Source organism: Dermacentor variabilis, chromosome 10, assembly GCF_050947875.1.
Source record: "Dermacentor variabilis isolate Ectoservices chromosome 10, ASM5094787v1, whole genome shotgun sequence".
Classification (NCBI taxonomy): Eukaryota; Metazoa; Arthropoda; class Arachnida; order Ixodida; family Ixodidae; genus Dermacentor; species Dermacentor variabilis.
In genome coordinates, this window is record NC_134577.1 from 16,874,187 (window position 1) to 16,890,313 (window position 16,127).

The 16,127-nt window shown below is 43.1% G+C and overlaps 1 protein-coding gene across 1 annotated transcript in view; it reads right to left on the reverse strand.

The window, feature by feature from the left end:
- LOC142560021 (putative peptidoglycan muropeptide transporter SLC46) overlaps window positions 1–16,127 on the reverse strand; it is a 124,938-nt gene that overhangs the window by 26,011 nt on the left and 82,800 nt on the right. The gene's annotated exons all lie outside the window — the stretch shown is intronic.

Genomic DNA, 16,127 nt, shown 5'->3' on the forward strand with positions numbered 1-16,127 from the left:
AAAAAAATAGAAGCACGAAGCTTACAAATTCATAGCTCTGCATCAAGAACACATATCGCGGTTCTGTAAATGGCATCCATTAGATTGAAAGCGGACAAATTCGATATGTCATTTTACATCTTATGTGAACTTGTAACGTTATTTAGAGGGGTTTTGCAGAAGCTGTATTTCCATATTGCTAAATTTTTCTAAATTCATGTGTAACATATCAATTCTGTCCGCTTTAGATGTACCATTAGATGCAATTCGCAAAATTGTATTATAATTTTTTAATGTTGAGTTACAGGGTTGTAAACTTGATAGTTTTGTCTCTTGAAAATTTTCGACCTTTGCCAATTTTTAAGAAAACATTGACAAATTAAACCGAAAATTCAAAATCAACAGTCACTAGATTTCAAGTTTATCTTTTAAATGCAACAAACCTCGTCAAATTCGGTTTAGTAGTTGCCGAGAAAAACGAATTCTCCTTTTTTACATGTATTTAGATAGGAGCACCCGAGCTAAAGCTTCCTCTTAAGATCATAAAGTCAACCACCATAGTTTTTACTGGATTCGGCGTTACGTTCCTGAGTTCGAGGTCGCGGGTTCGATCCAGGCTGCGACAGCCACATTTCGATGTGAGTGAAAAACACAAAAAGATAAACGGTCAAAATCTCTTCGTTTTATGTGTGTTTTCATAGTGTAATGTATGCTAATGTATAATGTTTCACTCCTGCTACAGCCCTATGTTAGACTGCAGCGTACGTAAATAAATAAAATAAAAATTACAAAACATGTAAAAACAATCGTGCACTGAAATCTAGGTGCACATTAAAAAACCCAGGAGGTGAAATTTAATCCGGAGTCTGCGGTGCGCTTCATAATCAGATCGTGGTTGTAGCCCGTAAAACTTCGGATTTTCATTTTAATTATTTGAAATCTAAATTGGCTGGAGCGAAAGTATCATCTCTTTTCTTTTTCTACTTTCACCACAGCAGCCTCTATTCTTTCACCCTCCTTTACAGCATACGAAGGTCACCATTACAAAACTACACAAATCGCATGACCTTCGCACTTGCTTCTGGCATTTGCGTGGATGTTGTCCAAATATTTAGTGAACACCGCGTCGCATTTAATTTTATAGCATATAATTAACCGCCGCACGAAAGTTTGGCGTCAGACTGGAAATTGGCGTGGGGCCTGCGTAATTTTTCATCTTTTTTGTGTGTGTTCTCTGAATGTGGCAGTGCTCTTTGAGTGAGAAATTAACGACGCCTGCGCTCTTCTTGTGCTCGTGAAGAACTTCACAAAAAAGAAAGTCATTGAGGTGGGCATTTTCTGGTTATAAACGCGGATAACCACATGGTTATCGTGTCGGCCTGTCAGTATTTCTTCCAAACTTTCTGTGGTGCTTAAGCACCATGTCCATCACCCCCATATTTCTCGTGGAGAAACGAAATTTCATTTGATTGATTGATTGGAATGAATGAATTATTTAATGAATGAATGAGTCATAACTCCTCAGTGTAGCTTACGTGAATTTGAAGCATCACCTGATATCACGCCTAAAATTCAGCCATATCGTTCCTGCATTTTGCTGAAATGTATCGCTCAGGTATAGAAAAACGAGATACTTGAAGGATTACGCAATGCCGCCTCCTTTTCAAGGTGTTAGCACTAGGAGTATCAAAGTGAAAGAAAAGTATGTGTAGGAAGTGTGGGAAGCCGGTCAGGTGGCAGAGGTAAAGAAGTAACGGAAGAACTTAGAAGAGAGCTCTGGACCATCGTCAGTCGCACTTCACTTTTCGGAGTGGCAGGTTGGTGTCGAGGGAGCTCCTAACAATATTTTGCAGTGTGGTGAAACGGTCTAAGTCATGAATCTAGGACATAAGAGAGGCGCAACGTAGTACTCTACCTAATGTTAACGACATTCTCGCATTTACAGCTATATCTCCGCTCAATGTTTTTTATATATTTCCTTTCTTTATAGTGCATTTCAGTTAAGGCTTTGTCATTCATTTTTATGCATCTATAACATTTATTTTAGTTTTATTTTTGTTTGTTTTTTGCACATTTTCAGTTAAAGGTAATTTTTATATAATATATAATTTATATAGGATGTTTATATAATGTAATGAACTTAACAAACATTTTTTACACGGGACGGAGACGATGTCCTCCGCGACATAGGAAACTAGGCAGACCACAGGCGTTAGCACTCAGGTTACTCCAGGTCGGGGCATACCCTAACCCCGCACTGTTACACATAATCTATCCAGGGATACAATCGACTAATTAATACTTGCGAGCTGCGTTCAGACCTAGTTGACTTGGAACACACGATCTGGCGATGCCACGCGTTACGCGACGGCGACGGTGTCACGTCGTCCAAATGGGAGGCTGCCCTAAGCAGCCCGGTTCTTGAAGCACGGCTATGGGCTGTCCACCGGGCCCGCTACGCAGCAGAGAGCCTCGGCCTTTTTGTACCGACGTGGGAGTGGCCCGCTACGTGCTGACGCGCGTTGCGAAGGAGATCAATTAAGTTTTGCCGTACCATGCCATTAGCTCTGTCTGCTCGAGTCTTGGCCAGTTCTTCGCAGTGGTGGGTACGCGCTACGAATTGGAACAACCAAAACAACAACAACAAACATAACCATAGACCACGTTAACTAGCATAACTAGAATTCGTTCTTTCGAAAGGAATATGCCTTCCACAAAAACATCACATCATCTCGAAGCACGAATCTTGGTACGTATGTCCCCATTTTTCGTAGCCTACTAACCCAACTGCTGGACAGATGAAGCGCCGTGAAACGCGGCGTTTTAATGTTTCCATCACAGGCAACATCGCTTGGAGCATCCGTATAACATGTGTTCTTGTACAGGCTGGAAAGCGGTACTATTGGAAACTCTTTCATTCTATGGTAACCTAACAGTAAAAGAAGATTCCGGAACGCAATATCTTTTCAGAACCATAAGTACGAAGACAGCTTACCTCGCAACCCTTATATAAAGTGCTGGTGTGCACTATCTGTGAATATCAAACTTGGTTTTCGCAGACTGACGGGAACAGGAACAGGTTAACATTGCATTACTAGGGCTCCATTCTTCGTTCACTTTGAAAAGAAAATTATTGCTATGAAAATGGAAGACTAGCAGTTTGGCAAGGCAGCCTGGATCCCTTCGACAGCCTGCTCTACTGACCACTCTTCCTTCGCGTTATTTTTCCACTGAATACGGAAGCATTAATAGCAAGGATCACGATATTTTCCGTTTCCTTGAGGCAAATATATAACATACAAAGAGGCAAATAAGTAAGCACCGAATAACAATCTTAATAGGAAGAAACGTTCCGGGAACTGAACTCTGCGTGCGTTGTGATCCAAGTCTCACCAGTTTCGGGATTAATGCAGTCGAGACACGGAAACGAACAAACTGAAAGCAAACCGAACAAAAAATAACAATAATACTGCTCTTAGGAGAACAGCGAACTACAAACATACTCCAGAACAGGAAGTTCAGCTCCCTGCTTCAGCTATTGGGCTTCCGCACAGTGCAACTTCCTATCTCACTCAAGCCCTCCACCGAATTTCTTGCTATATTCTACACCTCCCATGTTATTTGCCGTTTTATTTTACTCGAGGTGATGGATCTATTTCGATTCTGGGTGCCACTTTCTTGATTGACACTACAAGTTCTGGTTTTGCTCAACATTGCGTTCTACAATACAAGCACAAGTAATCTTTTTTTATGATTGCTTCTCGTAATTCCGTAAAAAGCAATGAATTATCCGTGTTCTGGCCACGGTACTGATACCGTTCGAAAGAAAAGTTTGAGTTAAAGCCTTACACGAACGAAGTTGACGTCTCACAGAAACGGAAACTAGGGTTACGTAGTGTTCACTAATAAGATTACGTGGGAATCTTTATGCTGGTGTTGTTGTGTGAAGACGTGAAAGCCGCACAACGTGTTTGACAGAGTGGACAGTCGATGGCTATCATAACGAAAGGTTCTCGCTCACTGCAGAGTGTCTACGCAGAAAAGGGCTCCAGTTGCCAAGGTCTTCAGGTTTGCACGGCATACTGATAGTAGAGCCTTGGATCGCTGGATTGTGCGCGCATTTGTTGTTCTTTCTGTTTACGTGTTTTTTTTATTATTCTCATTCTCCCATCCGCTCCCGAAGTGTGAGCTAACTAAACATAACTGCCTCTGCTTAACCTTCCTGCCTTTATATATACGACCTCGCTTTTTAAAGTTTCCAATGTTCAGTAAAAATGCAACGACGGTTATTTTTGTATAACAACCATATCGACGCGCTCGGATGGTACCACGAGACGTCATACAGCTGAAAAGAGGGCGAGAACATGCAAATAGATAAACTACACTTCTGAGCCTATTATTCACAAAAAGCTGTTACGCGAGAATAATTCGTAAGAGAGTATTGCAGCGAATTATGATGTCGTACATATTATTAGCGAAGACGACCGGTCATTTTCAAAGAGCATTTACAAAAGAAAAGCTTTGTGAATGCGGCCCCTGGTCATTCGGTTATCGTGAGTTTGTAATGGGATCGGAGATGTCATGTCTTTCTTCAACAAGGAGATGTTATGGCACCTATTGGCAGGCTCCGAAGTGAGCTTTGTGGTCCTACCTTCAGCACTTTTGTAAGCGAAAGCTGACCAAGCTATATAGAAGCTCGAGCTGTAGACACATAGCAGACTGCGGGGATAAAAAGCTTTGCAAGGAATCCCCTAAATGGTAATACAGAACACATGATTATATTAGGCGGTCAGCCCTTTATATAACCATTTCTGATGAGCGACTAGCTTTGATAACTTGGCATCTGATAAAACCGGTTAGCGAAGGCATAGCGCACTACAAGGAAAAGACATTGTACAAAGAAACTCGGCTAATAAAGCTAGTCAGACAGCGTACTGTCCGTGACGACCAAGCAATCACAATTCTTTATGCTGTGGTCGCTGCACTTAAACCCGCCTTCACAATATTTTCGATCTTCGCTTAAGTCGATTTGCTGGCCCATGGTAAATATTTCACGCCTACAATCATATATTTCCTTACGTTTTCGCCTTCGTCACGAACATTCCGTACGCTGTCACCAGTTCTCACGTTCTGTCGCTCTTCTTTTTCTTGCATTTGCGCAGTGGCCGTGGTGGTGTCTTTCATCATCTGCTGGACGCCATTCCACGCGCAGCGACTCATCGCCACCTACGCCGACCAGACGGCCGCTATGATTCTTCTCTTCACTGTGCTCACCTATATATCGGGAGTGACCTACTACCTCAGCGCCACGGTCAACCCCATTCTGTATCAAGTGAGATTTCATTTTTCTTTCGCTCCTCTGCCTCCAGGCGCTGTCGCGTCTGTCCGGAAATGCGTAAGCAGCGCACAGTTAATCCCGGGAACATTACATGGGGTATAGTTTATACAAATTAAGATTATATAGATTATATGTAATACGTATTATATAGATGTATAAATGCGCTTGTTTATATCAACTTTTCTGCATGGTAAAGAACCAATGGTGGTGGAAATCGATCCGGTGCGCCTTAATATTGCATATCTCATAGCCCTCGTGTTGCTTCTGAAGAACAAAAGGAAACCAAGGACAGTGGGTAAATAAGTCTATAATAATTTTTAAAGCATATATTTCTTAGGTTGATGAGAAAAGTCGATTTTCACTAGGAAGAATGAAGGTCAGACATTATTTCTTTCCTTTCTTTTTTTAAATCTATGTGCCGGTAGGTAAATGCTGTGTGTCGAATTTCAGTAGGGCTTTTGTGCAAGAAAGGTTCTGGAAATTTAATACGTTCAGTCTTCGATTCCTTTGCATAGTAATACAGTCCATCACCTCTAACTAATCGACCAGACCTGACCAGACTTTTTCAAAATTTTTGACGTCAGGGTGACCTGCTGCGGAAACTTCCGCGTGGCGTCGCTACCGGATATCGCGCATGCGCTATAGACTCCTGGCTTATCACGACTCGTCTCTTGCTTACGGTACCCGTTTTACGCTTGATGAAACTTGTATTAACTAACGCAACAAGACCCGGTAATATCCAACGCGCCATATAAACAACGCTCAGTCTGATGCTTCAAAATTCTTGTTTAAACACGCGAAATCTAACGCATGGCCTAGTAGAGTTTTCGTACACTGGAACGAGTTTTCAGTTGTGAAAAGTTCACCAAATAACTAATATGGAATTATTCGTTACACTAAGTAGGTTTTAATTCAAATGGTATTTTACTGTATCTTCTTTCACACAAACGTACTCTCCATGGCCAGAAATAAAGGTGAAAAAGTTGTTGATGGATTTGTGTCGACCATACTCGTAATTCCTTAGATGTGGGACTTTGGGCAGGATTAACAGAGCGTGACCCTCCCTCCCACCCTCTCCACACGCTCGCAGGTGATGTCGCTCAAGTTCCGGCAGGCGTTCGTCGACACGTTCGGCTGCTGCTGCCCGGAGGTGGCGCGCAGCAAGGCCAACGCCGACCTGACCTTCGCCAGCTTCTACAACCACAACTCGGCCGCCTCGGTCCACTCGTCCGCCCGGACGCAGCGACGGCGCAGCCTGAGCACGCAGAACCTGTCGCTCACGGCTGCTGCCACCACCGTGTCGCCCACGCAGCTCGCGGCCCCCTGCAACGCGTTCGCGCCCAACGGAAGTGCCGTGCCTGTCCGAAAGATGTCCTCCTCGTGGACGGACCTGCGCAATCTCGCCGGCTCCACGGACGGCGAGGGCACGGCAGGCGTGGCTGCGTCGTCGAATCGAACGCAGCAATGCGCGGCTGTAGCCGATCGGGACGCGTCGTCCCCGCCCGACGTAGTCGGAGTAGCTGAGGTTTGATGACGCGTCAAACACTTGTGTTTGTAACGAAGTCGTTCGCGCTGCAGTTTCTCGGTCAGTTGCTAAGTCAGCCGTCGCCCCCTACGGTGGCTTATATACCTTTGAGGAAATGTTGATAACTGTACCGTCGAGCGTGTGAAAGGCCACGGGAAGGAACCGACGCGAGCTACTACCGCATGCTTCTTGTCTACTTCGGAAGAAATCGGGAAAGGCGAGCACTGCTCCTCCTCAGTGTGGTAAACTGCGCTTCGCGTTGGTGCGAATGACTCTGTGTGTCAACTGACAATAGTTCGTCACCGACGACGTTGGCCTTAGTGCTCACTGATTTGTCCTCTCATCTAGAGTCGTCAGCGCTGCCGAGACTTAATGATAAGGGCTTAGTGACTCTTTCGGCAATGTGCTGTGTATTGTTGTCAGAGTCAGGGCACGTGCGCTGGTGCAATCTTCTTCACGGCATCAGCTTATAGCTTAGACGGCTGACTCCTTGATTTGAATAGATGGTTTGTAGGTGTGATTGCGGAGACAATGCAAAAGGTCACAAAGACATAGTCAGATAAAGGCACGAGCGTCCTTCTTTGTCTGCAGGATTTATAGTGCCAGCTCTTTGAAGAACAAAACATGTGGAAGTTCAGTTCTGGCAAGTTCGAGAAGTTGACATTAATGAAACTACGTAGACAAGCTCGATCGCTAGTCTGCTGTGAGGAATTGGTAGGCAAGTGGAGTATACATGAATGGACGATCCTGTCACGTAGGTCAATTGAGACATTTAATGTGAAAACATTATATGCCCCATTGCGCTAAAATCCGGTGTTCGTCGGCGGCGTGACCGAGCGATGGTACCAAAAAGGGCCGACGGCGCAAGGAGTAAAACACGTCAAAAATTCGCTGATTGACGTCAAATTTCTCAGGCAGGATCCGGCAAACAAAGCAAATCAATGGCTTTAAAAGGAATATTTAGTACATTTGTGTCTGGGTGGCAATTGAAGCCGCGCCTCCGGGGTGCAATACGAGCCCGCTTCCCCGACGCCACGGCGACTCAACGGTTCTGGCTGACTAAAGGTGTGCCTAGTGCGTGCGTCATCGCACACTTAACGTCGCTGCCATCTGATTGACTAAAGGCGTGGTCTATTGCGTGCTTCATTGGGCACCTGAAGGCGCAGCCAATGAGGATAAGGTGGCGCCACGTCATGAGTGTACAAAATGAGCGCGCTGCCTCCCAATCGAAAACATTAACCAAAGGGACTACATTGCTTTGGAATTCTTAAGCGTAAGCAGTCTTAAATTTCTCTGCCGAATTTTCTCTTTATAGAAGCTCAAGTAAGAGACGCCTTGGGTGTTGAAGGCCCCATTTCTTCGGTGTGTGTGCCTGCTTAGCTGCACCTATGTGTTGTTGTCTGTGATGTGTTGTTGTCTGCGATGCGATGGCGTTGTAATCGTATTGAACGAATCCTTAACGTTGTCCAGTGCGGCGCGATCAAGAAAAAGGGGCTGCTTTGCGTACCTTAGGGGAACTTCCTCTTTTTCCCAATCGACGGAAGACTCTTAAATGAGTTCGCAGCATCTGTCGTATTATATGCCGTGGGCCACGTACTGACCACGGTGAGGATCAAGGACTAGCCGGACTGTATAAAGCAGAAAGCTGTTCTACCGGCTTCGTAAGCACTGTGCGCGTAACCGCGGTTGGAGAAGCCCGTACTGCGTTTTGTACCCAAGCTTGACCAGGATCCTTCTATTGACTAAGAGCGTGAAACATGTTTATCAATAATTCCCCTCATCCCTTTTTTTTATTTCTAATGCGATAAGCGATGCTCTCGAAACAAAATTACAGTGTTGTTGCCATCACCGAGTCGTACGCTGACATATGCGTCATAATTTTCTTATACGCACAATTAGGTTCTTCGATCTCCTTATGGCATTGCACGAAGTTTCCTACAATATAGTCTTCAGCTTTATGGAAATACCTGTATCAAACGACGATTATCAGATGCAGTGCACGTTACCAAGTGTGCATAATTGGCTCCGTGACAATTTGTCATATAGAGTTAACACAAACGTAATTTATTTTCTATTTTTGACACTGTCAGGTCCTACCAGCCACACTGGCTCTTTCAGGGCTGATGCGTACAGCCTTCCGTGACAGTAACAGGCTGGTGCTCGTTAAACCCTACCGGCATTTCTATAGCGTATGTATGGCCTTATGCAGAATACAAGAGTATTATTACAAAGGTTTCGTGTGAGCTGTCAGAAGCTTAAACTTGTCAAAGCCGACAAAAGATTACATCTGTGAAGACACCTAAAGTGTTTTCAGAGAAGGATATGTGTTGGGTGATATTCAGAAAGTTCGAAGGCATTGTCCACGTCATTGTGTTGTGAGAAGTTCGGGCCTTAAGGCTAGCGTGTTTTACGCGTGCAATCAGAATGACCATCTTATAAGAGAGGCATTACCACGAGCTTGAACAGGTGTGAGGCTGGCCATTAAAGCTATAACAGCGATGCCCTTTCTTTTGCCACTTCTACTGCCAAATGCCCTCACCAGAATAAACAGCTGTGACACTTATTTTTCATTTGATAAACGTACGTTCTTTCTTCGGAAGTATTTTGCTGTTGGTGCTTTATGATAACAGTCCCAATATCATTTTTTTTTCTTTGCAGCAGCATCTGTAGCAGAACGTGTGTCAATATATAGAAGTGCATTAGCTGAAGAAGATGAGGTGCTCTTGTTCCGATATCTTCAGCATCATATTCTTGTCTTCTGCTGCATCGACTAGCCTATTCTGCTAGCATAGTCAAAGTGGTATACTAGTTCATCGAGTACTTGCAGTGTTGCAGTAACTACAATGAGATTTCCAGGGGTCGTATTAAGCGGTTCTCATCGAAAACATAAGGTGGATTTATTTAGTCAATTGAAACTCATGTTTTATTGCCGATAAACCTCACAGTATTGATAGCGTCCTTGGTTTTACAAAAAAGTATTTGTCCTTTTTTTCCTCTCTTTCAATACTTAGCTATAAAAAGATCACGAATGATTGATTAGAAATTAGTTAACACCGATCTTGATTAAGAGCTCGAACATCAGATTTCAATGTCTCGCGAATGATTTGCCTGGTAAAGTATCAATCTGATATCAGCTCCGTTGCAAAGCACAGTAGGTAGAACATCCATTCCTGAAGGTTAGCTGTGAGAATTCTGTGATACTCAATCGTTTTGCACGTCATGAAACTATGGATAGGAAATACTTATCTCTGCCATCGTAGATAAAAATGCGAATAGAAAATTAATGTGCCGATGTTGCGAAGTGCCAAGATGGCGGTCACGCATGGCGTGTTCACTTGTGTATCCCGCAAGAGAAAAGAAACGAAACCCACATGAAAAGGTAATGAAAAGCTAATGGTCAACTATGATTGACCAGCAAAGAAAGCTATATAGAGTGGCAACATTGAATGTATATTGTAATAAATTCCCGGGGTAACATATACACGCCGTAAGCGGCATAGCAGGTGTCAAAACCTGGGTTAACTGAAAAAGTAGGGTTGAAAAACGTTTCTCGTTAAGCTTATCTACCCATACGCTCGTTCACGCTAAGCCACAGGGATGAAATGCTCAAACGCAGTAGCCTTGCGTAAGTTCTCAAAGAGGCTGCATTTTTCGCGGACCACCCTGCTTATTTTTGCATGCACTCCATATACACCATTGTGAGCATGGTTTTCTCTGTTAAAGTTTAACGCTTGTAAGCGTGGCTGACAGAGCATTTCAGACGCTATTACACGAGGCTGACCTTCTTTCTTAACATGATATTCGGTGTCACACGTACCTTCTAGTGTCTGCTAATATTCTGTAAGTGTGCGTTTACACATGTGATCCTTGACTTCTGTAAACGACACTACGCTGCATGTGCTATACTTTTGTTGTCTATATATGAGTACCTGGTGTCGCGTTCAGCCCCATTCGCTGTAAATGATGTATAACTGTGAGTCGTGTATGTGCTTGTAGCGTGTATGGCTTGTAGCCAGCCCTCTGTAGCGTACCTGGTCCTGTCCACGCCATTTGACGGGTCTCATAACCACGGACGAACGAACGGATGAAAGCATATATCGAAGTCTGTTAAAATCTAATAATTATTGTTTTTTAGTACTCCTTTACAGTCGATAAATGGCAAACAGCAAACGCGCCGAAACTTCTGTTCAGCGTGCTTGTTTTGTCGCATAAGCTTAAATCTACAGTTAACTGGCAGTTTGAAAAATGGCGCCATGAAACGAAGCCTTGAAAATACACCTCCTTTTTCAAAACGTCTGCTTGAGTAATTTTATTAGAAGCAAAAACAATAGCCCAGAGAACTTTACGCCTGCAGCAGTAGGGAAAAAGAAGACCGTTGTTTGCGCTGTTTTAAAATACTTGAAACAGTGTAAACTAGAAGGCTTCGCTCTCGCGGCGTTAAATCACTGTTTCTCGCTGTTTTACGACCTTTCTTTACGAATGGAATTACATGACCTTATATCAGAGTTATAGTACACTACAAACAGAACTTCAGTTATAGGAGAAAAGAAGCTCGGTAAGTTTAAGTATCAGAAAGTTATGCCAATCATTCTTCATCAGTTGGGGTGTTTTGCTGCTGTGCGAAGTCTGAGTTAAAAGTGACATTGACAAAATATTGTTGTCTTACAATCACCCAAGATGTTATCACGTCACAAAATATTTAATCCATTGTGTACCGCTTGCTATGATGAAGCAGTTCCCGTTTCGTTGAAGTGGAATTGCTAATGTCGTGTCTTCGGCGGATCTCAGCAAACTTGTGAAGATGTGATGATCATTTTAGTTTCAGCTAATTATTATCTAATTATAAATACACCTGAATAACTTCCTAACATTTTGCGTCTGGGAAAATTTTGCATTTCAAAATTCAGACCGCACATAATTCTGAACTTGCCAGTCATTCGAAGCTGTGAGACAAGGGTCGGTATAACGACAATATTATTTTCCCTCGATTCTATGATTTTCTCGCGGCCGATGACGATGATAATGTGATCGCATAAATGTTCATCTCACTGACAAAGCGCTAAAACAAACAAATTTGGACTAGAATAGTTATTCTGTCAATACCTAGCGCTAGTTTTGAGATATCGCTCTTGGCTTCAGGGTAACTGCATTGATGTTCTGTAATTCTTTTTTTCCCAGAAACCGTTTATTGCGCCACAAAACAAAACCACATTAAACACCCATGTTTATTTTTCATGGCAAACTTTGGGGATAAATATGCGTAAACCCTGGAAAGATGCAGGATTCATAGTTAATGGACATGCCTTGGGCACTGATGTTGTCATATTTTTTAGCTAACAACATGTGGCCTAGACCAAGCATTGAAAGCGCCAACCTTTGAACAACAGCTAAGTTCTGATTCAATACAATGACGTTTGCCGTCATCAAAAATTCGCCCCACCCTTCATAATGAATATTCATTTCGACTGCGCATTCTTCGAAAATATGGAATCTTAGTTAAAGCAGGCGGCACACAGACATAAACAAGCGCATGCAGACTTTCCTTATCTCGCACGTGCGTATCGTAAAACTCCAACCAGGGCAGTGTTACAGTTACGCTGAAGATGCCACTTCGTCGTTTGAAATTGGCAATTTTTATGCACAGGGCGCTACGTAGAATCCCGTATCATGTCCTTAGATAGGTATATAGGCCCTCGTTTCCCAGCATCACTTCCTCTTGTTTTTTTTTTTTTGTTCTTCACCTTTTCAAGCGCTGTGGTTTTTCTCGGACATTCATAACTTGTAGTCACACCGTAGCCGCTCGTCCTTGTACGAACTCGCGAACACAGCTTTCAAAACACGAGGCGGGCAATTTAGCCTTAGACTCAATATCGAGCACCCAAAGTACAATACGCTTCAAGTGTTCTATATAGAATGGAGAAGTTCGTTCATTTTAGGAACTACTGCGCGGAAAGAAAAATCGCGACCGATTTCTCTTACAGCGTGTTTTCTTGGGTGGCGAATGCCCGCAATAGAATATAAATTAGATCACGTAGTCTCCTTCAAGGCGGCAGGTTATCGTACAGATAGGAATACTGGATGATGGCGTTTCCAAGTCGCCATAGTTACGGAGATCTCTTTTGACTTCCAATTTTTGTGAAGGAACTTGCTCCGATTTACGCAGCAGGTGAATACATAGCTTTGCCGTAAATGTAGTTGTGTCTCGTAGGAGTATCTTTGAAATAATTCAATCGTCATTTGTAGTTACGTGCACAAAAGTTAGAGACACTAAATAACGCGAGGAAACTCGTGTTTCTTTTTTCTTGTGTCCCTTTGTTTGTATGGTTTAACATGGTGGTGGTAAAAGAGAACGTAGCACAATTCGACTTGACGCACGCTTTTTCTGAAGGTCTCTTAGCATACTTGAATCAATCATTTGTTTGAAGATCTCTACACCTAGCTTGCTAAACTCTCGAAATTGCTTGTTCTTTGAACTTACAGCAAGAGAAACTATGTGCGTTGAACTACATAAATTTCTCCCTAAAAGGTGATGCACTCAGAAGTGGGCACTTATTTCAAGTTATGTTCTTGATAGGTCGTTTACAAAGCTTCCTCAATGTGGCTGCAAGGTATGATTAAAATACGCAAAAATTTTCGAACTTTCCTGACAAATACCACTTGCGGAAGCTCCTATAATGTTTACAGGCAGTAAGTCTACGTATGCTCAGGTGACATTCATGCTCTGACGCGTTCGGCATGGTGACAGCGTGTTACGAACAACGCAGCCAAAATAAAGCAAAATTTTGCACTGAAGCATTACCGTTGATGTTAACTTAACAGAATAATTGCTAATAGCGAACGTCCCGAGACAGTTAGCGCATTATTATTCAGCTAAACTGTTGTCGTATAGATGATGGAACGAACCAGGCACTAAATGAAGCTCTGGAAAATTCTGCTTGCACTAACAAAACCAATCATTACTCTATAGTCCATGCTAGTCTAGGTACGTAGTGTTCAAGCTACCTGTTATCTATGAATTTGATATTCTTTCCTCGTTCTATACTTTCATTTCGCCTCTCAATGTAACTATGAATCTAAAGACACAGGGGAAGCAAATATGATTGCTACTAGATATTTGCGAAGGTGACAAGTCATCTTCCGAAACCCTTTTCAAAACGCGTTCCTCTCGAGCTTATGAAATATCCAGACACATCAATGTAAATACCATACTTCAATGTACCATTACGATGTCGTTTGAGAAGCTCACAGAAAAAAAAAACACTACGGTGCATATGTCATCGCATGTCTTGCGCGTGTGTTCGGATGTATTGTCTGCGTGGTTATGTATTCATTGGAGGGAACAATGACATCACGTCGGTCTTGTCCCAAACTACTTTGCCGTGTTGTTCAAGCGTTGACGATATGATAGAAATATGTATCACAAGCATAAACTGTGAACTGGCTCTCGTCGCCGCTATGTGTGTACGTGTTCACGTGGTGTGCAGCTTCTCACTGGAACACCGACCTTCACTCGGCTGTTCTCGTAATGCCGTATTTTGCCCGTTATGAATAAATGACGTAATGTTTCAGTCGTGTCCTTCGTCTCATCGTCCCGCTTACAGCTAACTTAGTCTTTAGATTTGTCCTGTTGCGCTTCCTTTCCTCTTTCCTCGCCTCCTTCCTATCTTCCATTTCCGTGCTGCTGTCACCTCCCTTCAGAAGAGTAGGCAGGCGTTGTGCCCCTTCCGGTGGCAGTTGCCAGCCTGCTCCTCGCTTTCCCTTTCCTGTTAACTGTGTATATGTGTTCAAAATAAATAATAATAATCCGCTTACAACAGGCGTGAAATATTTACACGCCGCGAGATCTGCAAAAGAAAAGCTTAATATTTCTCCAGCCGAGGCATGTAGCCTGGTATTTGAATTGCCAGCAAGTATTAGTGTATGCGAAAAACGTTTTACTGAACGTTTTACTGTCTATGGTTCCTAACAGTTCGGAAACTGAGCGTTTTCTCAGATATTCCAATTCGTCAACTTTTTGATAGTGGCTGTTCATGGTGAGTGTCTCACTCAAGGAGCGGAACGTGCGACGAAAGAGAAACAAAAGTTAGAACGAAAACTTAAGCTATCTTCGAATGATGTGCGAGAATTTGCACATCCTATATGATGTGCACGGCTGATTCCGTACTTGCAATTTCATTTCGAAGTAGTCGTCGAGTATAAACGCAATAAATACGAGCACCAGACGTCCTGGCTGATTATTGGAACGTAATCATGCTGCAGATTTCATTGCGTATCGAGTAGCCCCGCCATTTTTCACGAGGAGAGTGTATTTGAGTGTTTTAACGTTAGCACACACAGTTTGATCCGGAGTCACCTGGCAGCAATATTACTTTACGAGAAGCAGTTTTAGACAGCTGAAATTAAGGACGAATTGAATTCACTAGTTTTAGAACGAGCTCAACCTATGATGTTATGAAATGTGGGAAGAAATTATGGAAACGCAGTAAACGTTTCCAAGCAGACACAAGGCTCACTACGACATTCAATACAATTGATCACAAATTCAACGCTTCTAATTTATTTTTCTTACAGTCACACAAATATCAACGTTAACCACCGTTAAAGACAAGCAGAAAAAATATATGCTGGTAATAATCTACTGCTGCCGGAATCGACCATGGGAGCTCGCGCTAGCGTTAGTAGAAAACCTTGATCTACGGTCGTGAACAGCTGTCGGCAACAAATTTCCCCGACTGCTAGTGGTGCGGGAGAGTTTTACATCTAGTCTTCTGTCCTACATTACCTGTCTAAGTCATAAAAAATTTAAATCTGCGGCGCGTTAAGTTTCTTGTATTTTTGTCAGAACTTGAACAATGTCACCGACATTCGCACAGCTCAAACTTCGCAGTGCGCTCTTGGGCGCAAACTTCAGCCGTCAGAAAAAGATCGACACATAAAACAGTGCCACCGCATGTGGAAAGCGCGGATGAACGCATAGAATTCAGCTCTTCGTCGATATTACAGTTGCTTGCCTGCGCGATCATATACTGCTTAGAGATGACGCCGCAGCACCAGCTGGCAGCTTGCAGCCTCTGTATATAAGATTCTTCATTTGCAGAATTTCTGTTCCTACTTAAGTACGAACTCGGCACAGCTGTCCGACATTCACGTACAAACAATAAACACTTGCCATTCGTACTGCAGCTAAATCTCCCACATCTTCCCAGTCGCACGTATACGCGCGATGAGGACCATAAAAGCCATGAAATTTGCATTTCTCCATGTAAACGCAAGAGTCAATGTTTT